The 7,853-nt window shown below is 55.6% G+C and overlaps 1 pseudogene across 1 annotated transcript in view; it reads right to left on the reverse strand.

Moving 5' to 3' along the window:
* The window catches only part of LOC144609656 (RNA-binding protein FXR1-like), a 74,367-nt pseudogene extending 67,512 nt beyond the window's left edge, over positions 1-6,855 (reverse strand). The window contains exon 1 of the transcript XR_013549342.1: positions 6,667-6,855. The product of XR_013549342.1 is annotated as an RNA-binding protein FXR1-like (transcript). The remainder of the gene's footprint in view (positions 1-6,666) is intronic.
* Between the last annotated feature and the right edge of the window lie 998 nt (positions 6,856-7,853).

Genomic DNA, 7,853 nt, shown 5'->3' on the forward strand with positions numbered 1-7,853 from the left:
CCTGTCTGAGGGATTCTGGACATGTTTGCATGACTCGCACTGTCCCATTTACCACCAACCAAGCTCAGACCTACACTGCAATGCCTGAATGCACATCCTCATGGGTGCAGGTTTCCCAGCTCTGGAGCCCTGAGATTTTACCAAATTTGGCGTCTCAGGTAACTGCTGGATGAACTCAGTTTATAGACAATAGATGCAGGAGGAGGCCATTCCGCCCTTCGAGCCAGCACCACCATTCAATGTGATCATGGCTGATCATTCACAATCAGTACCCCGTTCCTGCCTTCTCCCCATACTCTGCTATCCTTAAGAGCTCGATCTCGCTCTCTCTTGAATGCATACAGAGAACTGGCCACCACTGCCTTCGGAGGCAGAGAATTCCACAGATTTACAACTCTCTGACTGAAAAAGTCCTCATCTCCATTCTAAATGGCCTACCCCGTATTCATAAAACTGTGGCCCCTGGTTTTCCTCAGTGGAGGCCACATTTCAAGTCGGGACCCTTCTTCAGACTGGAGTCTTCACCAATCTGAATGAGGATCCCAGCCCAAAATGTCGCCTGTCCATTGCATCCACAGATGCCGCCTGACCAGCCGAGTTCCTCCATCACTTTGTGTTTTGCTCAACATTCCAACCTGAGGGGCAGCTTTTTCCACTCAGTGCTGGGTGTATGGAATGAGCGGCCAGAGGTAGCTGAGGCAGATACAACAACAGCATTTTAAAGACATTTGGACGGAATGGTTTAGAGGGATATGGGCTAAACGTAGGCCAATGGAACTAGCTTAGATGGGACAACTTTGTCAGCATGTTTGAGTTGGGCCAAAGGGTCTATTTCCATGCTCTATGTCACCATGACTATACAATTAAGTTGACACTCCCACTAAAAAGATAAGGAGTTAAATGCGAACATCAATGCTGAGAACTGCATTCTTCACTCTGTATCTTCCTCTTTGCAGAGAAGAATGAATTAAACAGTGTACATCCAGCCTACACACAGACCTGATTGCCTGGAGCACCTCACAACGGCCTTTCCATAAGCTAGGGTAATGTCCGATTCACCTCGACCCCATTGCGAACATTGGACTTTTGTGTCTCTGGAACTGCTGCGCTACCATGCTGAGAACTATATTGTTCACCCTGTATCTTCCTCTTTGCTCTACCTATTGTATTTGAGTTTGACTTGATTGTATTTATGTTTAGTATTATCTGATCTGACTGAATAGCATGCAAAACAAAGCTGTTCACTACACATGACAATACATGACAATAATAAACTTAAACACGGTTTGAGACAAATGCAAACTGCATAAAACATATCTCCTCTTCGTAAAAAAACACAAGTGCTGGAGTAACTGCCTGACCCGGCTACCTTCTATAGCTCTCAGTACCCGTTCCTGACTCTCAGTCTGAAGAAGTCTTGACACGCAACGTCGCCCATTCCTTCCATCTAGTGATGTTGTCTGTCCCGCTGAGTTACTCCAGCTTTTTGTGTCTATCTTCGGTGTAAACCAGCATCTGCAGTTCCTTCCTACACATCTCTGGCGAACATGGATACCTTCTCAGGGTAAACCCAAGAGCACCAAATGCTTTGAAAATTACTCATCCGCTAAACCTTTACAGCAACCTAACAAAGCAACCCCAAGTTGGACCTACCTCAGACGTGCTATCAAACCAAACTTCTTTAGTCAGAGTTTCTTTGGACAGAAGGCAGTGAATTTGTGGAAATCATTGACACAGTTGGCTGTGGAGACCGAGTCAGTGATATTTGTGCAGCAGAGATCGGCACAGTTTTGATCAGTTTTGTCAGGCGTCGTGTGGTGAACGCTGGAGAATGGGGTTGAGAGGGAAAGATAGATCGGCCATGATTCAATGGCGGAGTAGGCTTGATGGGTCCAACGGCCTGATTCTGCTCGTAGAAGCACGCAAGGGGATACAGGGGCAGGTGCACCAAAGCTGCTTTATTTTAAAGAGGGACTTCAGAGGGGGAGCGAAGGAACGATTTGAGTGAAGAATTTGGATGCAAATGATGCAGTCGGGATCATGCACAACGCAAGTCAGGAATTAAGTTATCAATCTCAGACGTTACACTACATTCCCTCCAAGGCTAAAAATATCTACCCCGAGAACTGGTGCCCAGAATGGAGCTCAGTATTCCACATGCGGTCTCACGAAAGCAGTCGTAAATCTCAAGCCCCCCTATGTGTATAACTGTAGCATTCTTGATTTATTGTGCCGTTTCATTTCATTTTAATGACATACAAGTCCCCAAGTCGCTAGATTCAGGTTTCTCATCGTTTGGAATGAATTCTGCCCCAGCTTTGCTTCTCCACACTGTCCTGTAATACATTCGCTGTGGTTAGCTTATTAATAGATTTGTAACTTCATGCCCCAAGTCTCCACTGTCTTAGGCCTTTGGTAAAAGGAGGCAGTAAAAACTGGAATCTTTAGACTCTCCAAAGCATCTCTCAGCCACTCGGAATGTGGGCCTTGTAAGCTCACATGGGCAATTCAGACATTAGCTGTGGATGGGCGTGAGGGAGTTTGAGTTTTTTGCTTTAGTTGGCAAAGAGAACTTGACGTTATTATTCAGAGCGTTTATCCTTGAATACGAAGCTTAGTTTTCCCCGTTCCAAGATCACTTGAACGACTCCGTCAGTACCACAATGTGCCTTCAACTCTTTAAGCCCCAAACTCAGGAATTATTGTCGCAAATCCCTTCACCTTCCTCAAATGATCACCAAAACCCAATCAGTGGACAAAGTACTGGAGTAATTCAGCAGGTCAGGCAGCATCTCTGGACAACATTGGACTGAGTCTGAAGAAGGATCTCGACCCAAGACGTCACCCATCCATGATCAGGAAAAAAAACTGCAGGTGCTGGTTAAAATCAAAGGTAGACACAAAATGCTGGAGTAACTCAACGGGCCACGCAGCATCTCGGGAGAGAAAGAATGGGTGACATTTCAGGTGGAGACCCTTCTTCAGAAACGTCACCCATTCCTTCTCTCCCCAGACGCTGCCTGACCCCCATTAGTTACTCCTGCATTTTGTGTCTACCCATCCATGTTCTCCAGAGACAGTGTGAAGAAAGGTCTCGATTAAAAATGTCACCCATCCATGTTCTCCAGAGGTGCTGCCCGACCTGCTGAATTACTCCAGCACTTTGTGTATTAATCAGCATCTGCAGTTCCTTGTTTCTACAATTAGCCGTGGTGTTGGGGTGACAGATATTAAGCTGGTTGATCTCTAACTGCCTCGAATGGGCTTATTGAAGAATGGCTGACAGCTACTTAACAACTCTCCCCTTGAACTGGATCCCTCTCTCCCCACCTTTCCCTTCAGAAGCAACCCTTTCTAATACCTCACACAGATCACTACGCAAGTTTAGTTTAGAGATCCAGAGAAGAAACAGGCTCTTCAGCCCACTGAGTCCGCACCGACCTATAATCCACATACATTATCACTATCCTGAGACAATATACAATTTTACCAGGCCATTAGCCCACAAACCTGCACATCTTTGGAGCGTGGGAGAAAAACGGAGATCACAGAGGAAAACCAATGCAGGTCACGGGGAGAACGTAGAAACTCCTTACTGACAAGCACCTGTCGTCAGGATAGAACCCAGGTCTCTGTTGCTGTAAGGCAGCAGCTCTACCACTATGACACTCTCAGGAAGTCTACTTTCACCCCATGATTAAGCTTAAAGTAAAACATGACATGATGTCGCTGGAATAAAGGGAAAGGATGATTTTTTAAGATGAAGGAAATTGTTAATATGGGATAGGCAAGGCAGGGGACAACGCCAATTAAAAGGATCCCTGCTTACAGCTCCTGCAGTCATCTCCAGAAAATAATTTACGATTTAGACACACACCAGTGGAGACGTACAGGTCATCTGATTAATTGGAACCAGACAGAACAAGTCTCCACGTTATCAATAGCATAAAGAGCCGGCCAAGACAATAATGGCCATCGTACCATGCCAAAACATTGGCAGGGCTAAGAGAAAGGCAGTTATGGGGGGGTGGGGCAAGGGCAAGAGAGGGAAATGTCAGGAAAGGGGAACGTGACACAGATGAGGGGCGGCAGGGAGAAAGAAGGGCGAGGATTTGTTGGTGGTGAAGAGGGGCAAATACAGAAATAGCCATGGGAGGGAGGGGGGGGGGTCAGATTACGATACAAGAGACAGTATAATGCACAGCACCGTTAGGGTCTGGTGAGGAGGGGCAGGGGAGAAAGTACACAATAAAAGGCAATAAAGTCAGTGCTCTGCTGTGGCTTGGTTCTTTCTCCTGGCGTAATGGCAGATCTGGGATTATGTGAGGAAACGGCAGCAGAGGATGGAGGGAGCTGTGGCTTGCAGAAGGAGATGGAGGTACCGGGTTGGAGAGTGTGTGGGGAGGGGTGTAGAACACAGAACCAGGGATTGGGAGAACCGGGGTGAGGTGGGGGATGGAGGGAAGGGGTTAGTAGGATAGGGAGAGAGACACACAAAGGTGGAAAAACATGGGGTGGGGAGTTGGAGAAAAGGCTTGGGGAAATGGGGAGGGGCGCCTCAAGATGGAACAGATGGGGGGAGGGGTGGGGCCTTGAAGGAAGGCAATACAACAGTGTGAGGGGCATGGAGACAAGATGGAGTGTCAAGCCCCATCAGGCAAGGGGTGAGGAGAACGTGTTGTGTGGGGAACTACAGGAATGGGGAGGATTGGGTGTGGCAGAGTAGGGAGAGATGAAGGGGTGCAGGGAGAGACCCAGGATTGAGCAAAACTATGGGTTAGAGAGCCCCAAGAGTGGGATGGGGGAGATGAGTGGGAGCCCCAGGGGGGGTGGGGACGCGAAGCCCCAGGGGTGGGTGGGTGGGTGGGTGGGGGGAGCCCTAGAGGGATGAGGTGGAGGGTGAAGGGAAGCCCCAGTGGGATTTGGGTGAAGGAGAGCCCCAGGGGAGTGGGGATGAGGCCAGAAGGGCAGCCACTGGGGGTGGGGATGAGGAGACAAGGACAGCCCCCAGGGGGTGGGGATGAAGGGCAGCCCCCAGGGGGTGGGGATGAAGGGCAGCCCCCAGGGGGTGGGGATGAAGGGCAGCCCCCAGGGGGTGGGGATGAAGGGCAGCCCCCAGGGGGTGGGGATGAAGGGCAGCCCCCAGGGGGTGGGGATGAAGGGGGTGAAGGGCCCCAGGGGGGTGGGGATGATGGGACACAAGGGGCCCCAGGGGGTGGGAATGAGGGGGGTGAAGGGAAGCCCCAAGGGGGGTGGGGATGATGGGACACAAGGACCCCAGGGGGGTGGGGATGATGGGACAAAAGGGGCCCCAGGGGGGTGGGGATGATGGGACACAAGGGGCCCCAGGGGGTGGGGATGAGGGGACACAAGGGGCCCCAGGGGGGTGGGGGTGAGGGGAGACAAGGGGCCCCCAGGAGGGGATGAGGGGGTGAAGGGGCCCCAGGGGGGAGTGGGGATGAGGGGACACAAGGGGCCCCAGGGGGGGTGGGGATGATGGGACACAAGGGGCCCCAAGGGGGTGGGGATGATGGGACACAAGGGGCCCCAGGAGGGTGGGGATGAGGGGACACAAGGACCCCAGGGGGTGGGGTTGAGGGGAGAGAGGGGCCACGGGGGGTGGGAATGAGGGGAGACAAGGGGCCCCCAGGAGGGGATGAGGGGGTGAAGGGGCCCCAGGGGGGGATGAGGGGACACAAGGGGCCCCCAGGAGGGGATGAGGGGGTGAAGGGGCCCCAGGGGGGAGTGGGGATGAGGGGACACAAGGGGCCCCAGGGGGGTGGGGATGATGGGACACAAGGGGGTGGGGATGATGGGACACAAGGGGCCCCAGGAGGGTGGGGATGAGGGGAGACAAGGGCCCCCCAGGAGAGGATGAGGGGGTGAAGGGGCCCCAGGGGGGGGGGGGGGATGAGGGGACACAAGGGGCCCCAGGGGGTGTGGACGAGGGGAGACAAGGGGCCCCAGGGGGTGGGGATGAGGGGAGACAAGGGCCCCCAGGGGGGTGGGGATGAGGGGACACAAGGACCCCAGGGGGGTGGGGTTGAGGGGAGAGAGGGGCCACGGGGGGTGGGGATGAGGGGACACAAGGGCCCCCAGGGGGGTGGGGATGAGGGGACACAAGGACCCCAGGGGGGTGGGGTTGAGGGGAGAGAGTGGCCACGGGGGGTGGGGATGAGGGGACACAAGGGCCCCCAGGGGGGTGGGGATGAGGGGACACAAGGACCCCAGGGGGGTGGGGTTGAGGGGAGAGAGGGGCCACGGGGGGTGGGGATGAGGGGACACAAGGGCCCCCAGGGGGGTGGGGATGAGCGGGGCCCCAGGGGGATAGGGATGAGGGGGTGAAGGGGCCCTCAGGGGGGTGGGGATGATGGGACACAAGGGGCCCCAGGGGGTGGGGATGAGGGGAGAGAGGGGCCCCAGGGGGATAGGGATGAGGGGGTGAAGGGGCCCCCAGGGGGGTGGGGATGATGGGACACAAGGGGCCCCAGGGGGTGGGGATGAGGGGACACAAGGACCCCGGGGGGGGGGGACGGGCGGCCGGCCGGCGGGCCGGGCGTAAACACCTTCTCCGGGCCCGGGTCCCTCACAGCGCCAGTGCCAGCGCCGGGTCCCCGCATGGCGGCCCCCCCTCCCTCCCTCCCTCCCTCAGAGTCAGGGCCTCACCTTGTAGAAGGCGCCGTTGGTGCCGCGCACCTCCACGTCCAGCCCGTCCATGGCCGCTCGGAGCTCGGAGCGCGGTGCTGGTGCTGGTGGTGGCGTTGTTGTTGGAGCCGCGCAGCGTCCCGGAGACGGAGCTGCCGCTGCCGCCGCCGAGCGAAGAGCCCGGTCGCCGTCTCCGCCCCGGCTCTTAACCAAGCCCCGCCCCCTCCGCGGGTCCCGCCCACCTCGCCACCGCGGATTGGTCCGCGCCCGCCCGTCACGTGATAACACCCCTCAACGTGCGATTTCCATTGGTCAACGGCTCCGCCGCTCCGACGCTTTCCGCGCGACGATTGGTTCTTCCGCCCGTCCGTCACCGGTGGCTCGGAGTCCCGCCCCCAATCCCCTCGCGCCCATTGGCTGCCGCGCCCGCTCTGGTCCCGCCTCCCCCCTCCGATTCCACTGGCCCGCCCACCCTCAATCGGTGGGTCCGATTGGCCGGGTCGCCCGTCCGTCAGCGGCCGCCGTGAACCCCGCCCCATTTCTTCCCCCGAGCCATTGGGCGGCGCTGCCGCCGGTCCCGGGCCCCCTGGGCAACGACGGTTGCGATTTGAAGTTCTCCCCCCCCTCCCCCCCCCCACCGCGAGCGCCCACGTGACCCCCCCTCCCCCCCCCACCCGTCACGTGGTGCGCGGGGCGTCAACCACAGCCGCCGCTCCCGCTCGAAATGCACGTGATGGGAGGGGAGGACGACGGCAAAGACGACGACGATGATTTTCTTTCATCCTCATTTTTGTTATTTTTCTTTTTAAATGTTTCTGCAAGTTACTGCAAGTTACTGCCTACTAAAATGGCGCCGTGACGTACTACGGTTTTTAGGCTCGAGTGGTCTATCTTGTTCCTCAAGTATCTTTGGTTCTGGCACTGGCTCTGGTATTGGTTCTGGCACTGGTGCTGGCACTTACTCTGGTTCTTACTCTGGTTCTGTCACTTACTCTGGCACTGGTTCTGGCTCTGGTATTGGCACGGGTTCTGGCACTGGTTCTGGCACTTACTCTGGTTCTGGCACTGGTTCTGTCACTGGTTCTGGCACTGGCTCTAGTTCTGGCACTTACTCTGGTTCTGGCACTGGTTCTGTCACTGGTTCTGGCACTGGCTCTAGTTCTGGTACTGGTTCTGATACTGGATCAGGTCCTGTTACTGGTTCTGGC

The sequence above is a fragment of the Rhinoraja longicauda genome, chromosome 34, assembly GCF_053455715.1.
Source record: "Rhinoraja longicauda isolate Sanriku21f chromosome 34, sRhiLon1.1, whole genome shotgun sequence".
NCBI classification, from domain to species: Eukaryota; Metazoa; Chordata; class Chondrichthyes; order Rajiformes; family Arhynchobatidae; genus Rhinoraja; species Rhinoraja longicauda.